We start from the raw sequence: 19,298 nt of genomic DNA on the forward strand, positions 1-19,298 counted from the left end.
TGTCAAAATGTACACAATCAGAAATGTGGGCCTAAACCATTTTAAACCATTCATCTGTTTAAGAAATGTCTCTGTTGTTTCACCTTAATTTAAACCTCTCGATTTACTACTAATTTGATTGGGTTTAAATTTTAAATTTAATTGAACATAACGGCTACATCTCAAATTTGCTTCAAAACAAAACCTAAAAATCTAAAATAGAAACTTGTGTAGATTTCTGCCTTACTAACTAACAAACCCAAGAGTTTAAATTTATGGTTAAAAACTTAAAAATTAAAAATTTAATTTGTGAAAAATGCTGCAATATACATATTAAAAATCACAGTTACTGAATCTATACCCAGGGAACCACCCACTACATTTTTCTTTTTTTACTACTACAAGAGTAGACATCCTAGTTAAAAACTAAAACACAATATGCGCTCTCATTTTCAGGAAGACTGGTATAATCAACATTTCTAACCATATTTGGTTTGGTCATATATTTGTATATGTATGTAGTACAAAAAGGCTTACACCTAGTTTACATATAACGAGATTCTTTTCATTTTCGTACTTAATTCCTAATCGCTAATTATAAAACTAGATTTCAAATATACAATTTTGCCTCAATAATCGGTAATAATGAACACATTTTAGATATCCCGATATTTTATACTCAGCTGAGCAGAGCTCACAGAGTATATTAACTTCGTTCGCATAACGGTACCCCGTAACGGCATAAGCTAATCGAGATAGATATAGACTTCTATATATCAAAATGATCTGGGCAAAAAAAGAAATTCATTTAGCCATGTCTGTCCGTCTGTCTGTCCGGAACACGATAACCTTAAGTTTCGAGGTATCGGTATGTAGGTTTCTGGGCACTCATCTCAGAGTGCTATTTAAAATGAACGAAATCGGACTATAACAACGCCCACTTTTTCGATATCGAAAATTTCGAAAAACGGAAAAAGTGCGATAATTCATTACCAAAGACGGATAAAGCGATGAAACTTGGTAGGTGGGTTGACCTTATGACGCAGAATAGAAAACTAGTAAAATGTTATACAATGGGCGTGGCACCGCCCACTTTTAAAAGAAGGTAATTTAAAAGTTTTGCAAGCTGTTATTTGCCAGTCGTTGAAGATATCATGATGAAGTTTGGTGGGAACGTTACTCCTGTTACTATATGTGTGCTAAATAAAAATTTTCAAAATCGGATGACGAACACGCCCACTTTTTAGAAAAAAAATTTTTAAAAGTCAAATTTTAACAAAAAATGTAATATCTTTACAGTATATAAGTAAATTATGTCAAAAGTCAACTCCAGTAATGATATGGTGCAACAAAATACAAAAATAAAAGAAAATTCAAAATGGGCGTGGCTCCGCCCTTTTTCATTTAAATTGTCTAGAATACTTTTAATGCCATAAGTCGCACAAAAATTTACCAATCCATGTGAAATTTGGTAGGGGCTTTGCTTCTATAATGATAACTGTTTTCTGTGAAAATGGGCGAAATCGGTTGAAGCCACGCCCAATTTTTATAAACAGTCGACCGTCTGCCCTCCCGCTCGGCCGTTAACATGATAACTTGAACAAAAATCGATATATCTTTACTAAGCTTAGTTCACGTACTTATCTGAACTCACTTTATCTTGGTATTAAAAATGGGAGAAATCCGACTATGACACGCCCCCTTTTTCGATATCGAAAATTTCGAAAAATGAAAAGAATGCCATAATTCTATACCAAATACGAAAAAAAGGATGAAAGATGGTGATTGGTTTGGTTTTTTGACGCAAAGTATACATAACATTAAAAAAAACTTTGTAAAATGGGTGTGACAAAAATAAAAAATAAATGTAAGGCGCGATAACCTCCGAAGAGATCTAAGGCCGAGCTTCTCTTCCAATTTGCGTCGTGCTCCTCTTGATTTTTCAAATTGGCCGGTCGGGACCTACATGTTTTATGCCGACTCCGAACGGCATCTGCAAGGCAGATGAGTTTTCACTGAGAGCTTTTCATGGCAGAAATACAATCGGAGCGCTTGCCAGACACTGCCGAGGGGCGACCCCGCTTAGAAAAATTTTCTGCTAATTGAAAAATCTTATTTCTAAAATTTTGATGTTGATAGAACTAAGGATCACTCCCTTTTAAAAGACTCTTTGATACCTTCCATTTGATTCCCATGTCATACAAACACATTCCAGGGTTACCCTAGGTTCATTTTTCTAAATGGTGATTTTCCCTTATTTTGTCTCCAAAGCTCTCAGCTGAGTTAGATATACGCCGCCGATAAACGCCGCCGCCGCCGCCGATTAGAGTCGTTTTTCGCACGCCGCCGCCGAGTGTCAAAACTATCAGCGGCGGCGTCCGGCGCCTTACTATATTTTCTACTCGTTTAAGACTGTTTAGGCCATTTATTGTTCATGTCGAAAATTGGTCGGATATGGTCGAAAGTGGTGTCAACGGATGCGCATTACTGCCAGTTATAAGAAACTAATTGCGAATTTTAACTCTTTCTAACTGTTCAAAAGTTATTTGAAAAAAAACAGGCGCTTTCGATGTCAGCTTAACACGGACTTTGCATCACCCAATTCACCAAGTTATTAAAACAAAACACTACTAGAAAAGTTATATATCTAATAAATTTATATGCTCACTTTGCATATTTTTTTCAAAAAATCAATAATGAACAATGAATTCAAATAAAATGACCCAAGGCGAACATGTTTTCAAATTGTCCTCAAGTTGTTAAAGAAAGCAAATTAACCAAAAAAGGTGCCGATTTAAAAAAAAATTTATATTGCGATTGGCTGAAAGAATAAGCGAAATCAGTGACGCAAAATCCTTAAGTGGGTTCTAGGGGCATACACACTCCTTTGAAATGATTCGTACCTCATACTTAAGTTGAGGATATATGTACGTATAAGGGTTTGAAAAATCACTTGGGCTTATATTCAAACATCTGTTGTCTATTTGCGAAACTATACAATAGGGTTTGAAATGATAATTTTGATTTTCACACTTAATCCTTCAACACCCAAGTCTCCCGGTTTGATATTTCCTAAAGTTGGCGGCCCTATCCAAAACTAGTCCCTTGGAGTGAATCACATTGATTATAGCCTATCAAACAAGTTTAAATATCACCTACACGTTAAGGCTCCTTTTACAAATGTGAATATGTAGGCGTTGTCCTTCGCAAAAACACCCAAAGTGGTGAAGCAAAAACTTTCCCGAGACAGTCGAACTAATGACCGTGTAAGCTACTGCCCTAATATAGTGGACAGTCAAACTAGTCTGAAAACTGAAGCTACGCTGTCATCCATAATGAGCTCTTATATCATAAGGCCGGAAAACAGAAGTTAACATCTTTCAACTTAAAATCGGTCGACTTTCATTCTAAAATATCGTTTTGATTTAACGAAGAGTATTGAAATCAATGTTGTGAACACAAACGTCTGCAATCTTTGGTCTACATTCTAAAAAATTTATCCAGGGTCCTTTAAAATTTTAATTATGTAGATGCGCCGAAGATTATACGTTTTTCACCCATTACGCAATGGCATCCACTTAGACTGCTTATGATTTCGAGGGCGGCATCTTTGGCTGAATAGTCACTCCCTAACGTTTCAAGGTGTTTCTCTGGTGTAGCTCGGCAGCATTGCCCGACAAAAGCATCCGTTGGAAAGTCTTTGGAGCTACACCTAGAGCTTCTAGGAAAGTGACGTCAACGAAGGTATGAGTTCGAAGTCGCAGTCCTATAGCTTCTGTGCTGGTATATGGTGTGAAGGTCAGGAGGCGTGGTAGAGACTGGTGGCCGGGATTGCTACTGTTCGCACATCGGGGATAGCTCTTAAAAACAGCCGAAACAACTGGAGGCGCCCTGTACCACGAGAGTAATGAGTATTAAAACACCATTAATAGCAACCGTAAGTCGCCTTTGTGCGTGGCCGCCAAGGAGCCACACATTATTTAAAGGAATTGTGTTCGCGACGATTATTAGGAGTTAACCCTAGGTGAAACTACGCTTTGCACGAGATATACAGACAAACGTGTGACTATTCTATGTATCTCTATTTCTTTTCAGCAGACGCAGCAGTACCAATTCCAAAGACCGGGGTTAGGTTCGAAGCCTCTCTGGAGTAAGCGAACGAGGGACAATCCCTCAGCAAGGAGGTAGTCCTGAACATTTTTGAACGGTCTGTGAGATCTTGAGGCAAAAACCCCGGATCTTTCCGAAATGGCCAACACGTTGATTTCCTTAAATACATACAAACAAAACCTCTCCTAAATATTATTTTTTTAAATAGAACAAGTAAGGTAGGCTAAGTTCGGGTGTAACCGAACATTACATACACAGGTGAGAGCTGTGGAGACAAAGTAAGGGAAATCACCATGTTGTAAAAGGAACCTAGGGTAACCCTGGAATGTGTTTGTATGACATGTGTATCAAATGGAAGGTATTAAATAGTATTTTAAGAGGAAGTGGGCCATAGATCTATAGATGGACGCCATTTAGGGATATCGCCATAAAGGTGGACCAGGCCTGACTCGAGAATTTGTTTGTACGATATGGGTATCAAATGAAATGTGTTAATGATAATTTTAAAAGGGAGTGGGCCTAAGTTCTATAGGTGGACGTCTTTTCGAGATATCGCTATAAAGGTGGACCAGGGGTGACTCCAGAATTTATTTTGTACGATATGGGTATCAAATAAAAGGTATTAATGAGTATTTTAAAAGAGCGTGGGCCTAAGTTCTATAGATGTACGCCTTTTCGAGATATAGCCATAAAGATGGACCAGGGGTGACTCTAGAATTTGTTTGTACGATATGAGTATCAAATGAAAGGTGTTAATGAGTATTTTAAGAGGGCGTGAGCCTTAGTTCTATATGTGGACGCCTTTTCGAGATATCGCCATAAACGTGGACCAGGGGTGACTCTAGAATTTGTTTGTACTATATGGGTATCAAATGAAAGGTGTTAATGAGTATTTTAAAAGGGAGTGGGCCTAAGTTCTATAGGTGGACGCATTTCGGAATATCGTTATAAAAGTGGACCTGGGTTGACTCTAGAATGCGTTTGTACAATATGGGTGTCAAACGAAAAGTGTAATAAGTGTTTTAAAAGGGAGTGGGCCTTTGTTCTATGGGTGGATGCCTTTTCGGGATATCGCCATAAACGTGGACCAGGGGTGACTCTAGAATGCGTTTGTACAATATTGGTATCAAATGAAAGGTGCTAATGAGTATTTTAAAAGGGTGTGGGCCTTAGTTCTATAGGTGGACGCCTTTTCGAGATATCGCCATAAAGGTGGACCAGGGGTGACACTAGAATTTGTTTGTACGATATGGGTATCAAATGAAAGGTGTTAATGAGTATTTTAAAAGGGCGTGGGTCTTAGTTTTATAGGTGGACGCCTTTTCGAGATATCTCCATAAAGGTAGACCAGGGGTGACTCTAGAATTTGTTTGTACGATATGGGTATCAAATGAAAGGTGCTAATGAGTATTTTAAAAGGGAGTGGGCCTTAGTTCTATAGGTGGATGCCCTTTCGAGATATCGCCATAAAGGTGGACCAGGGGTGACTCTAGAATTTGTTTGTACGATATGGGTGTCAAATGAAAGGTGTTAAAGAGTATTTTAAAAGGGCGTGGGCCTTAGTTCTGTAGGTGGACGTCTTTTCGAGATATCGCCATAAAGGTGGGCCAGGGGTGACTCTAGAATTTTTTTGTACGATATGGGTGAAAGGTGTTAATAAGTATTTTAAAAAGGCGTGGGCCTTAGTTCTATAGGTGAACGCCTTTTCGAGATATCTCCATAAAGGTAGACCAGGGGTGACTCTAGAATTTTTGTGTACGATATGGGTATCAAATGAAAGGTGTTGATGAGTATTTTAAAAGGGTGTGGGCCATAGTTCTATAGGTGGACGCCTGTTCGAGATATCGCCATAAAGGTGGACCAGGGGTGACTCTAGAATTTGTTTGTACGATATGGGTGTCAAATGAAAGGTGTTAAAGAGTATTTTAAAAGGGCGTGGGCCTTAGTTCTGTAGGTGGACGCCTTTTCGAGATATCGACATAAAGATGGACCAGGGGTGACTCTAGAATTTGTTTATACGATATGGGTATCAAATGAAAGGTGTTAATGAGTATTTTCAAAGGGAGTGGGTCTTAGTACTATAGGTGGATGCCTTTTCGAGATATCGCCATAAAGGTGGGCCAGGGTGACTCTAGAATTTTTTTGTACGATATGGGTGAAAGGTGTTAATAAGTATTTTAAAAAGGCGTGGGCCTTAGTTCTATAGGTGAACGCCTTTTCGAGATATCGACATGAAGGTGGACCAGGGGTAACTCTAGAATTTGTTTGTACGATATGGGTATCAAATGAAAGGTGTTAATGAGTATTTTAAAAAGGATTGGACCTTAGTTCTATATGTGGACGCCTTTTCGAGATATCGCCATAAACGTGGACCAGGGGTGACTCTAGAATGTGTTTGTATTATATGGGTATCAAATTAAAGGTATTAATGAGGGTTTTAAAAGGGAGTGGCCCTTAGTTGTGTATGTGAAGGCGTTTTCGAGATAACTACCAAAATGTGGACCAGGGTGATCCAGAACATCACCTGTCGGGTACCGCTAATTTATTTATATATGTAATACCACGTACAGTATTCCTTCCAAGATTCCAAGGGCTTTTGATTTCGCCCTGCAAAACTTTTTCTTTTTCTTCTACTTAATATGGTAGGTGTCACACCCATTTTACCAAGTTTTTTTCTAAAGTTATATTTTGCGTCAATAGACCAATACAATTACCATGTTTCATTCCTTTTTCCGTATTTGGTATATAATTATGGCATTTTTTTTTTTCATTTTTCGTAATTTTCGATATCGAAAAAGTGGGCGTGGTCATAGTCGGATTTCGGCCATTTTTTACACCAATACAAAGTGAGTTCAGATAAGTACGTGAACTGAGTTTAGTAAAGATATATCGATTTTTGCCCAAGTTATCGTGTTAACGGCCGAGCGGAAGGACAGACGGTCGACTGTGTATAAAAACTGGGCGTGGCTTCAACCGATTTCGCCCTTTTTCACAGAAAGCAGTTATCGTCCTAGGAACTAAGCCTCTACTAAATTTCACAAGGATTGGTTAATTTTTGTTCGAATTATGGCATTAAAAGCATCCTAGACAAATTAAATAAAAAGGGCGGAGCCACGCCCATTTTGAAATTTTCTTTTATTTTTGTATTTTGTTGCACCATGTCATTACTGGAGTTGAATGTTGGCTTAATTTACTTATATGCTGTAAAGATATTAACTTTTCTTTTAAAATTTGAATTTAAAATAAATTTTTTTAAAAAGTGGGCGTGGTCGTTCTCCGATTTTGCTAATTTTTATTAAGCAGACATAAAGTAATAAGAGTAACGTTCCTGCCAAATTTCATCATGATATCTTCAACGCCTGCCAAATTACAGCTTGCAAAACTTCTAAATTACCTTCATTTAAAAGTGGGCGGTGCCACGCCCATTGTCCAAAATTTTACTAGTTTTCTATTCTGCGTCATAAGCTCAACTCACCTACCAAGTTTCATCGCTTAATGCGTATTTGGTAATGAATTATCGCACTTTTTCGATTTTTCGAAATTTTCGATATCGAAAAAGTGGGCGTGGTTATTGTCCGATATCGTTCATTTTAAATAGCGATCTGAGATGAGTGCCCAGGAACCTGCATACCAAATTTCATCAAGATACCTCAAAATTTACTCAAGTTATCGTGTTAACGGACAGACGGACGGACGGACGGACATGGGTCAATCGAATTTTTTTTCGATACTGATGATTTTGATATATGGAAGTTTATATCTATCTCGATTCCTTTATACCTGTACAACCAACCGTTATGCAATCAAAGTTAATATACTCTGTGAGCTCTGCTCAACTGAGTATAAAAATTAAGCTTTTTAAGAACACCGGCGTAGGCTGGCGCGCCGCCGCCGGTATATAATAGAGCCTACGCCGCCGCCGCCGATAAGGTTATCGGCGTAAACCTCTAAGCTGAGTATGTAATGTTCGGTTACAGCCGAACTTAACCTTCCTTACTTGTTTCATATACAAAATACCACCTATAGAGTGTAATCTCTAAAGACCGCGGCACAATGAAATTTTTAATACAGATGCGTTTATTCCAAGCTTATGCATTCGAGTAACATCGCCACAATCAACCAAGATGTTGCATTTATAAATATGAAGGAACTTCAGACTTGGCAGTTAAAGTTTATTTCGTCTTGCCCATTCACATACAAAATTTGACGAAGCACTGGTATAAACATTCTCCCTAACAACAAAAATACTTGCTAACATATTTTGCGTCGTATTCATTTGTTATACATATTGCACATTTTAATTGCGAAAAATGTTAAAAAAGTTACCAACGAGTGGGAAAAATTATTTCACTTGCAAAGTGTACCAGCACCCTTAGTCAAAGCAAATGTCAAATTCCTCTTATGCTTTGTTTGCAACAAAATTTGGGAGTTGGCTTCTTTTCCATGTCAGATGGCACCAGTGTTGCTCAATCTACTGTTCTCCATAAAGATTGCATAAGATTGAGTAAAACGCATCTATATGAAAAACTGTTTATGTGTCGGGGCTTTAAGTGGAAGCACAAAATAAAAGGGAAATGTGAAAATTTGATATATAATAACCGTGTTTTTTTACACTTCTACGTTTGCAGGTAAAAAAACCCTTATCCTCACTTAGTAACGTTTAGGAGACCCATCTAGCTGCAGTGGTTAAATAACTAGCTACAGAATATGCTGTACCGAAAAGCGGAGACACAACCTCTGTTGGCCATAGTGTATAACATATAGCTGAATCGGAATAGTGGACACAAACCATTTGTGGAGGTAATACATAGAGGTAGTGTAGAGGTGAAACATAGATATATTTCAGTTGCATCTGAGTATAATGCGTATTGAAATTTAGGAGTACAAATTGTCTGCGCAGCAATTTCAGAAGTGTAAATAAAGTTCAACGCTAAGCGTATATGTATGTATATATGTAGATGTAAACAAAAAAAACACAGCTAATAATATAGTTCCTAGGGATGGAACATATGTAAACACGTGAATTATCTATTGAGGAGTTATTGTAGACTAATGCATGTGTAAACCTGGTCTTACCCTGCAAAAATCGTTGGATCATGTGGTCCACTGGAGTACTTACCATTATACTCCACTGTAATGCAGCAATGGACCAACTCATATTTCTACACGAACATATTGTAAGCCGATCATTGCTCGTTTTTAACGATTTTAATCACTACACGATGTTTATTGGACTGTGGGTACTCCAAGGATTACTCTGATGTAATGCGGAGCTGGAGTATATGGTCCAGTCCTAGGACATCGCAATGTTAATTGGACCTTATTTTTTGTATGAATTGTGGTTAATTTTGGAGCACTCGGTTGGTCCATAGCGAGTACTCCATACATGCATGCATGAAGTACTCGCCATTTTTGCAGGGTAGGTTCAACATTTTAACCATGTTGCAACAAATTTTGAAATAGGGAGTTTTTAAAACAATTTGATTTTTTATAACGCATTTTCGAAACGGCAGCCGATATAGTATGGCTACGGCATAGACATTGTAGCTAAAAGGCCAATTAATGGTGACGCATAACCATAAAACCATAACCAGGTAAAACAGTTGATCGAACCTACCTTATGGAAATCAATGTAATCGATTAATGGTGCCATACCATAACGCTAACGCAATAACCATACCATAGCCAACCAATTATTTTTTGGTTTCTCGCCATATCCATAACCTAAAAATATTTGAGTTGGTGACTTTATAATATATAAGTCACCATTAATTGGCCCTTAAATCACCATAAAATAGTATGTAAGCATCTTGTGTATTGATCAGAGCTGTAAAAAGATTGAATCAATTATGTGAGCATTCTCTCAGCATTCTTTTAAAAACTTGTGATTTTTTGGTTGCATATTATACATCTCCATTCCTGAATGGCTTAAAATACTTTAACTCAAAGCTAAAGTGTGTGTGTTATTAATGGTAAAATATAATTCAATATAGAGTGTGAATGTAGGAACCACTCCCAATCTTTAATGAATGTAAACTTAAAATGAATGCACACTTTTTTTTTCCATTCAGTACTAAATACTTTTTCCCCAAAGGTTATTTTTTTGTATACTTTCATTGCCATCAATTTAGGAGTTGGGTGCAAAAAAGGCGTAAAATTGGTCAATGGCAAAAATAGCCCCATCTAATTATTCAAGTAGTTTAATACTTAAGAATTCATGAGCTTAACACCGGCTTATAATTATTGAATATGAATTATTATGTTTGTTAAAGACCAACTGAAAAGAAAGAAGCATTTACTGGTATATTGCGACGGTACCATTTCGAAAACAAACAAACAAGTAGTTACCCTGCAAAAATCGCGAGTACTCCATGCATGCATGTATGGAGTACTCGCTATGGACCAACCGAGTACTCCAAAATTAACCACAATTCATACAAAAAATATGGTCCAATTATCATTGCGATGTCCTAGGACTGGACCATATACTCCAGCTTCGCATTACATCAGAGTAATCCATGGAGTACCCGCAGTCCAATAAACATAGTGTAGTGATTACAATCGTTAAAAACGAGCAATGATCGGCTTACAATGTGTTCGTGTAGAAACATGAGTTGGTCCATTGCTGCATTACAGTGGAGTATAATGGTAAGTACTCCAGTGAACCACATGATCCAACGATTTTTGCAAGGATAATTATAAACCAGGAAAGTCTTAAATCATCTTCATGGTGTTCGAACATAAGACATACAAGAAATAGTACTTCATAGCAGATTTTGTATACTTCGTAATTGGGTTGATTTTTTTTAATTAATCGTGTGAGATCAACAAATGTTAGGCTCTTGTAAGTTGATCGGTTTCCTTTTAAGGTAAATCTCGCGGATAACTCGCTTACATAAAACCATAGGGCTCTTGATTATATAAAGTATTCAAAAGACATGAAGATATAGTAGAATTTGGCTGAAACTTCGCAAAGACAATCTTTTGCTTTCTTGCTATATGTCAAAATGTTACTACTTATTGTGCTATTGTTGTAAAATGAATTTTGTAAATGAACACATTGTGGATATTTTTTGTCGATAATATAACAAAAACAGATACTTGAGTTTAAGTCATTTAAATACATCAAAGTGCATAGGTCCATCGGCGATTTCGTTGGAGCTTCCTAATTCCGAGAATTTGATAAACATATGTCTATTTCCATGGCATCGTCCTACGGTGCTTCAGGCTTTTTCTATTCACCTGATTCACCTTCCCGTTTTCCTTCATCTGTGCCACAAAAAAAAAATGTTCCATTCGGAGAAACTCTTCAGAGGCTATTGACTGGCTCCATCGGACTACAGTTTTTTAACAGGTGATAGTTTAACAGTGTTTGACGGAATATAAATATAGGACCCGAGTAGTTGAGAATAGTCGCTCTGCCTATTTGCACGGCATTGGTAAAAGATTGGAATTGTTTTGGTTGAATTATATCTTACTTGAGCAGATTTATATTCAAAGTTAATTTCCTTGCTATCAAAAAAGCTACAACTACCTATAAGCCTACTTTAAATGGCTGTAATTACAAACTATTGTGTTTAGAAGAATATTTTTCTTAGAAAATAGGATGTTGCTATTGCAATTTGCATACTCACAAACCAGTGTAGATACAGTATTTGACCATATACCGCTAGGAAGAATATATGGAGGAACTTAAGAGCTTTTATAATGTATTTCCTTTTCTTCAATTGTTTAATCACCAATTGAGGACGTGCAAATGTAGGCTAGTACTTTTTAATGGAAGCCTTTTATATGGCACTTTGGCAACACTCATTTAGAACGATGACAATTTTCGGAACAGAGATGTGGAAATATTTGTAATTTGCTTTTTTTTTATTAAATCTTTAGGAACAGTTCAATAGGAATACTTTTCCAGTTAACTTCTTCGTACTTTATTGTCATTTAAATATGGAAAAAACTGGTCATCCCGGACAATAATTAAATTTTCGTGTTGATATTTTGAAGTGGCTTTAATTAAATGCAACCATGTGATATTTGAGCGGGTTTCGTGCATGTACGACATTTTCCACAATTGATTGGTATTAGAAAAGTGCGTGCACACTCAGCAAAGGCTGCATTCATTTGAGTGCTTATTCTGTGTTGAAAATTTTTGTGTTTCATTCAATTACTCCATTCATTCTTCGAATGAGTTAAGGAGTGCATTCTTTTTTTCCACTACTGAATGAAGAATGGGTTAACTTTTAAGCCACATTCCTTAGCAAGTAATGAATGAATGAATGAAGAGAAAGCATTCTTAAATCAATGATTTAAAATTTCAAATGATTGCACAGTTTTACAGCTCTGATATTGATGAAGCAAATAAATAAATATTAATAAACTTAATACAACAAACACATACATATGTATATATCTACACAAAAATGTATGTTTGTGTGTCCTGTACAAGTTTCCCACTTATCTGCGTATTAAAAACATGCTTATGCGGCAGTTACCCATCGACGTGTGCCGTACGTACGGACGTTTGTCGTACGAAACACGTACATGTACATAACATATTTGTGTGTGTATTGTTTAGAGCAAAGCACTGTTGCCATTCACTAGTTTGCATGCATGCTTATGCAAACATCAACTTTTGGAATTACAATTTTTCATGGTGCAAATGGCAGAAGCAAATATTGAATAAGAATTTCTAGTTCATTTATTTGTAACCTCCAATTTTATATAATAATTTTGGGATATTTCAACAAAATTGTAAACAATCTTTAGGCATTTTTGTATAATAACTGCAAACGGTCAAAAATTAGCGCACAAAAGTTTACTAGGCAACTCTGTCTAGTGAGAGAGCGATCAGCTGATACGTTCTTACGGAAAAAATCAAAATTGTTTTGATTTCTGCGTTCCGGGCTACGTACGTACTGGCGTTGCACGTCGGTGAGTTTTCGTTTACATTGCACACTCATAAGATAGGTCCCCAGCAAAAATCTAGTGACCAAAGATGGCGACCAACAACAAAATATCCCACATTGTTCCTCAATTGTTAGTATGGCAGAATGAGATGGCCTAATTGAAATGCCCGATACATATATGCTTGCCTTTTCTTACATGCTATGTACCCTCAAATACGTCACAAAAATTTTCTGCGAATCAGCCATTCCGTTTACCATAGTTGCACGCAACATCAATTGATAATCTTCCAAAAATTGTATGCATAAATTGTACAGATAATTTGCAAGCAGCATATAATTTCAAACAAGTAAATTGTACAGATAATTTGCAGGCAGCATATAATTTCAAACAAGTAGCTCGTCGTTCAGATGAAGAATTTAAGAAATTGTCGGCTACGCAGAAAGTGGAGACAAAATTAATTTATGCTTCTGCTGAGACTTCTAATGCTTTGCAGGTAAGTTTGCTAAGGAATTTGGACTCAGATGATTATCAAGAATCAATGGTATTTTTGAATATTTTTAATTGTGTTTCATAACTTAAATTGGTGGTTTTCATTTAGAAATCATATATCTTTATGCTGAAAGGTGCATCATTAGACATTATTGGAGTAATGAGAAAACTTTTCTCTGACAACGTTCTTTTCAATTTTAACTGGGACGGAGTACAGGGCAAACGATCTTTATCTAAACTGAAACTCGTGAACAGCGTACTTTTTGGTAGTGTAATTTAAATAGTTTTAAAATGTTATTACTAACATTGTCCATTCCTATTAATTTAGACGTTTTCAAACTGCAAGGCAGGATCGACTTCGAAGACAGCATGAGACGGTGTTTAACGCTGAGCCACAATCGGCATAAACAAAGGCGGTATCTGACCCATAAATCCAGCTCTGAAACAGCATAAACCTACCTACAACAAACGAACAAGACACACTGAAATAATCTTGATTAAAAATTATATAAGAACCTAATAATTCTTTTTTTCCTACGTTCCTATTCTAAGCTTTTTATGCTCTTATTAAAATAATATTCAACAATCGCACAAAGTTTGCGAAGATTCTTAAAGCAATTTAAATGCAATGTATAACAAAAAAGTATTTTGACTATAAATATTTGTGATGAACTTAACTGAAATAATTCTAAGTTTTTTCCTACGTTACTAAGCTTTTTATGCTCTAATTAAAATAATATTCAACAATCGCACAAAGGTTGCAAAGATTTTTAAAGCAATTTAAATGCAATGTATAACAAAAAAGTATTTTCACTATAAATATTTGTGATGAACTTAACTGAAATAATTCTAAGTTTTTTCCTACGTTACTAAGCTTTTTATGCTCTAATTAAAATAATATTCAACAATCGCACAAAGTTTGCAAAGAATTTTAAAGCAATTTAATTGCAACGAATTTGTCAATAATTTTTAACCAAAAATTTATAAACTAGATGTATAAGAAAAAAGTATTTTGAATATAAATATTTGTGATGAACTTAACTGAAATAATTCTAAGTTTTTTCCTACGTTACTAAGCTTTTTATGCTCTAATTAAAATAAAATTCAACAATCGCACAAAGTTTGCGAAGATTTTTAAAGCAATTTAAATGCAATGTATAAGAAAAAAGTATTTTGACTATAAATATTTGTGATGAACTTAACTGAAATAATTCTAAGTTTTTTCCTACGTTACTAAGCTTTTTATGCTCTAATTAAAATAATACTCGAATTTCAGAACCTGCCTGAATATTCAACAATCGCACAAAGTTTGCAAAGATTTTTAAAGCAATCTAATTGCAACGAATTTGTCAATAATTTTTAACCAAAATTTATAAAATAGATGTATAACAAAAAAATATTTTGAATATAAATAATTGCTGATGAATTTAACTGACAGTACCAATACCATCAACTAAATAGTCCTTATAAATATTGTAATCACATAATTCAAAACAAAAAATTACTATGAGTACCTACGTTTATTATTGCAAAATCACGAAGAAAGAAAATTGCATGAAGTACATTCAATCTAAAATTATGCCACAGAATGCATATATCGCATTTTAAACTAAAAAATATGAAAACTTAAAAAAATTTCAGATCGGTATTTAAGTGTAAATCGATCCATGAAAGCATCGTGAAATAACTTTTTTTTTTGGTAGTTAACGTTATCGTTTAGCCTGGTTTTGTTACCAATTTTGTTATTTTCGTGGTATAAATCAACATTCAACACAAATCTTCTCTGATTATGAGTTGAAATACTTTTTGGTTTAGGTTGTGATATGTAAAATTACATATTTTTGTACACAGTTCTAAAATGTAAAGGGAAAAAATTTATATTTGTGTATTAATTGAATTATTAAAAAGATATTGTTATATTAATGATATAGAGAAGCGCCAATACGAATGTAAGTGGTTTCAAACCACTGGTAGGCAATTCACCAATTTAACTGTCAAAAAAATGTTAAATTGTTCATTTTATGTAAAAAAAATTTGAAAGTTGCAATTGAAGTTCTGAAAGCTCGGAAATTTCAATTGAAGTTCAAATAATTACAATTGAAGTTCACAATTTTCAATAGAAGTTCAGTAAATTATAATTGAAGCTCAGGAATTTCAACTGCAGTTCAGCAAATTACAACTGAAGTTCAGAAAATAACAATTTAAGTTCAATTATAATTTTCTGAACTACAAACAGAAATTTTGAACTTTAATTTTAATTTTCTGAACTACAAATTGAAATTCTGAGCTTGAATTTAATTTTCGGAACTTGAATTGAAATTTTTGAACTTCAATTGTAACTTTCGAACCTCAATTGCAGCTTTCTGAACTAAAATAAAAAAGTTATAGCATTAAAATTGGCGAATTACAAGTCAACTTACCCAAATTGTGAATTGCCTACTCACGATTTGATGGTTTACTGCAACAAATAGTTCTGTTAGTTCTTTTCTTTTGTTTTCTATATCATTAATTAATTTATTTAAGTTTCCCTTAACTTTGTATGCATACAATCGCATACAATCGCATACAATAAAATTTGTATTTATGGGTCACCAACAAGACTGAAAAACTATTCCTTAAGACTTATAGTTAATAATTTACAACTATTATAAATAATGTAATATATTGTAAAAATGTTTAATAAAAGAAATGTTAATAGATTTGAATTAAAGAAATATTTTATTTATATAGCAGTATAATCCAAGTAAAAAAACGGTCATAACACTAGTCAAAAGACGGTCATATTAACGTAAAAATACTCGTAAAGTTACAGGTATATAACTCAAAAAATGATTGCCAGAACGTGAATGTAAGAACAGTACAGCACTATAGTTTGTTTACTTTTCGATAACCTAAAACCGTATATGTGTGAGCAGTATGGACAATCACATAAATAGGTACGACGGAATGGACTGGTCACAAATGTTACTGCTGCCCTGTACAAATGCTACTTAGCGATTTACGTGTTCCATCGACACAGCTGTTAGTCATTTTCCTAGTCAATTTACGGGCACATTTTTGCTGGGTCGTGTCAGCTGACACGTTTTTGGTACGTACGTTCGTGAGTAACTGCCGCATTAGTTCAAACAAGTTGTGATAGTTGGGCCTCCTCAAGTTGTCCCAATTCATAAATATGCTAAATTTTTGAAATCTTATTGTATGTATATACATATACATACACACGCGCACACTATAAACTTGTGAACATAAACATATGAAGCCTCGGATGGCTGGTAACCTTGAACTTGAAACATAAACTGGCAAAACAAAGAATACGCACAAACAATTATTCTATATCAATTCCAGCGGTTTTTAAACTTTTTGAAGTCGCGACCCCAAAATTACTTACTTACTTAATTGGCGCTTAACCGTCTAAACGGTTATGGCCGTCCAACAAGGCGCGCCAGTCGCTCCTTCGCTCCGCCAACCGGCGCCAATTGGTCACACCAAGGGAGTTTAAATCGTTTTCCACCTGGTTCTTCCACGGAGTGGGGGCCGCCCTCTACCTCTGCTTCCATAGGCGGGTTCCGATAGAAACACTTTCTTGGCCGGAGCATCATCTTTCATTCGCATAACATGGTCTAGCCAGCGCAGCGGCTGCGTTTTAATTCGCTGGACTATGTTGATGTCTGCGTATAACTCGCACAGCTCATCATTAAATCTTCTTCGGTACTCGCCAACGCGTAGAGGTCCATAAATCTTTCGAAGAACTTTTCTCTCGCACACTCCCAAAGCCGTTTCATTTGCTGTTGTCATGGTCCATGCTTCTGCTCCATATAGCAGGACGGGTACGATAAATGACTTGTAGAGTAAGATTTTCGTTCGCCGAGAGAGGACTTTACTTTTCAATTGCCTACCTAGTCCAAAGTAGCATTTATTGGCAAGATTGATTCTTCGCTGGATTTCAGTGCTGATGTTGTTGCTAGTGTTGATGCTGGTTCCCAAATATAAACGAAGTCTTTTACTATTTCGAAATTATGGCTGCCAACAGTAGCGTGGTTGCCAAGGCGCATATGCGTTGACTCTTTGCTCGATGACAGCAGGTACTTCGTTTTGTCCTCATTCACCATCAAACCCATCTTTATCGCTTCTTTTTCTAGTTTGGAGTAAGCAGAGCTAACAGCGCGGGTGTTTAGGCCGATTGATATCAATGTCATCAGCATATGCCAATAATTGCACGCTTTTATAGTATATTGTTCCAGTGCGGTTAAGTTCTGCAGCTAGTATAATTTTCTCCAGCATCAAATTAAAGAAATCGCACGATAGGGGGTCACCCTGTCTGAAACCTCGTTTAGTTTCGAACGGCTCGGAGGTCCTTCCCAATTCTGACTGAGCTGATGGTGTTCCTCAACGTCATTTTGCACAGCCGTATAAGTTTTGCGGGGAAACCAAATTCAGACATAGCGGCATATAGGCAGCTCCTTTTCGTGCTGTCGAAGGCGGCTTTAAAGTCGACGAAGAGGTGATGTGTGTCGATTCTCTTTTCACGGGTTTTTCCAAGATTTGGCGCATTGTGAAAATCTGGTCGATGGTAGATTTACCAGGTCTGAAGCCGCACTGATAAGGTCCAATCAGCCGGTTCACGGCGGGCTTCAATCCTTCGCACAATACACTTGAAAGGACCTTATATGCGATATTGAGAAGGCTGATTCCACGATAGTTGGTGCATTTTGCAGTATCCCCCTTCTTGTGGACTGGGCAAAGAACACTTAGATTCCAACCATCGGGCGTGCACTCGTCCGCCCATATTTTGCTAAGGAGCTGCTGCATGCGCCATGAATAGATCCGCAGGCAATCCATCAGCGCCCACGGCCTTGTTGTTTTTCAATCTGGCTATTGCTATTCTAACTTCGTCATAATCGGGCGGGGAGCATATATTCCATCAACATCGATTGCGGGATCGGGTTCTTCATCTTTGCGCTGTGAATTGCTGCCTCCATTTAGGAGAACAGAGAAGTGTTCCCTCCATAATCTAAGCACTCTCTGGACATCAGTTACAAGGTCGCCGTTTTCGTTCCTACAAGAGTTTGCTAAAACCTTCCGTCTGTCGACGTATTTTTTGGTAAAATTTTCGGGCGTTATTCCTGGTGGCTAGCAGCTCAAGCTCCTCGCACTTACGCCTTTCTGCTTCTGCTTTTTTCTTCCTGAAAAGGCGTCTCGCTTCCTTTTTCAACTCACGATAGCGTTCACAAACTCCTCTTTTCGCGCTCCCTTTAGCGCAGCCCTGTAGGCAGCGTCTTTTCTTTCAGTTGCAACGCGGCATTCTTCATCGTACCAGTGGTTTTTTCGTGGTCGCCGGTAACCAATTTTTTCCTCGACGGCAGTACGAAGTGCTTTGGAAATATGCTCCCACTGCTCCTGTATTCCTTCAGGATGAGTTTTGCTCTCAGAGAGCAGGTGTGAGAGTCGAGTTGCGAAATCATTGGCAGTCTGTTGTGATTGAAGCTTTTCGACGTCTAGCTTTCCTTGTGTTTTTTGTTCCTTGGTTTTAGCCGCGTTGAGGCGGGTGCGTATTTTGGCTGCAATGAGATAATGGTCCGAGTCGATGTTAGGTCCTCGGATCGTGCGCACATCTAAAACACTGGAGGCATGCCGTCCGTCTATCACAACGTTATCGATCTGATTGCGAGTATTTCGATCAGGAGACAGCCATGTATCTTGATGTATCTTTTTATGCATGAACCTCGTGCTGGATATGACCATGTTTCGAGCACCGGCAAAGTCAATCAGCCTCAGTCCGTTAGAAGTTTCATTGTGTAGGCTGAACTTTCCGA

General features: G+C 36.7%; 1 protein-coding gene and 1 long non-coding RNA gene across 4 annotated transcripts in view; one reads left to right on the forward strand and one right to left on the reverse strand.

Moving 5' to 3' along the window:
- Nucleotides 1-19,298, reverse strand: part of LOC137240586 (uncharacterized) — a 47,360-nt gene that overhangs the window by 5,582 nt on the left and 22,480 nt on the right. The gene's annotated exons all lie outside the window — the stretch shown is intronic.
- Nucleotides 13,162-14,402, forward strand: LOC137242599 (uncharacterized). Of its 3 annotated transcripts, none has more exons than XR_010950299.1 (3): nucleotides 13,162-13,537; nucleotides 13,595-13,751; nucleotides 13,814-14,402. It is a non-coding gene; the product is annotated as an uncharacterized lncRNA (long non-coding RNA). The 3 variants fall into 3 exon arrangements; XR_010950301.1 differs by having other exon boundaries at nucleotides 13,162-13,489; nucleotides 13,620-13,751; XR_010950300.1 differs by having other exon boundaries at nucleotides 13,163-13,489.

The sequence above is a fragment of the Eurosta solidaginis genome, chromosome 2, assembly GCF_040869045.1.
Source record: "Eurosta solidaginis isolate ZX-2024a chromosome 2, ASM4086904v1, whole genome shotgun sequence".
Classification (NCBI taxonomy): domain Eukaryota; kingdom Metazoa; phylum Arthropoda; class Insecta; order Diptera; family Tephritidae; genus Eurosta; species Eurosta solidaginis.